The sequence below is a fragment of the Apaloderma vittatum genome, unplaced genomic scaffold (assembly GCF_000703405.1).
Source record: "Apaloderma vittatum isolate BGI_N311 unplaced genomic scaffold, ASM70340v1 scaffold12295, whole genome shotgun sequence".
NCBI lineage: Eukaryota > Metazoa > Chordata > Aves > Trogoniformes > Trogonidae > Apaloderma > Apaloderma vittatum.
Window position 1 is genome coordinate 8,075 of NW_009715513.1, and position 1,044 is coordinate 9,118.

Consider the following 1,044-nt stretch of genomic DNA (forward strand, 5'->3'; position numbering starts at 1 on the left):
AGCACCCCCCAGCTCACCGATGCTGGCAGCTGCCAGCCCCAAGTGCGGGGCAGGGCAGGAGCTGGCTGTGGTTGCCCTCTCCTGCAGTGTGGCCCAGGGTGCTCAGCCCTCCGGCACCCAGCAGCCTGGACGGGGTTGGTCCTGCTCACATTATGGGTGTCCCCACTCCAGGGTGTCCTGGAGCTGGCTGTGGTTTTCTGGCACCCATACAGGCGTGCTCAGGATCATCGCTTGTGTCCTTCCAGGAGCTATTGCCCTCGGGACCCTCTTACCTTCCCGGGGCTGTTGGTGGCCCAGGGTGCTCAGCCCTCCGGCACCCAGCAGCCTGGACGGGGTTGGTCCTGCTCACATTATGGGTGTCCCCACTCCAGGGTGTCCTGGAGCTGGCTGTGGTTTTCTGGCACCCATACAGGCGTGCTCAGGATCATCGCTTGTGTCCTTCCAGGAGCTATTGCCCTCGGGACCCTCTTACCTTCCCGGGGCTGTTGGAGCCTGGGTGATGCACGGAGTGGTGCTCAGGTAAATGGAGGCTACTAGGAGCCTCAGCCAAGCCTTGTCGAAGGTCTTCTCATTCAAATCAAGTCTTCAAGTCAGAGCACAGGGAAAGAAAGCAGCCACCTTGAAGTCTCCAAGCACATGGCAGAGAACACGAAGACCCATCTCTGAGGATCCCATTGTGAAAGAGTAAGGTTTTTTGGCCACTAAGTTTCCACATTGGCACAATGTGCAGCTTCTCAGCTCCTGCCTGGCATTAAAAAGATGCAGCTGGGTTAGGAGCTGGTTTTGTCCTACAGCTGCAGAAGTGGCTGCGGTTGAAGGGAATAGCCCAGCATATGACAGCTTGATATGCCGCCACCTGGACTTCCACGCAGCACACTTCAGGAGCTCCTGCCTCCAGGTCCCAGCTTGTGAAGAGTTGCCATGTCCAGGGGGGCCAGCGCCACGGCTCTGAGGCAAGCCCACCTGCACGCACTGCGCTGCCACGGAGCTACGCAGCCACGGCACAGCAAAGGGGGAGACTAAGGGAGGCAGAGGGGACTGGGG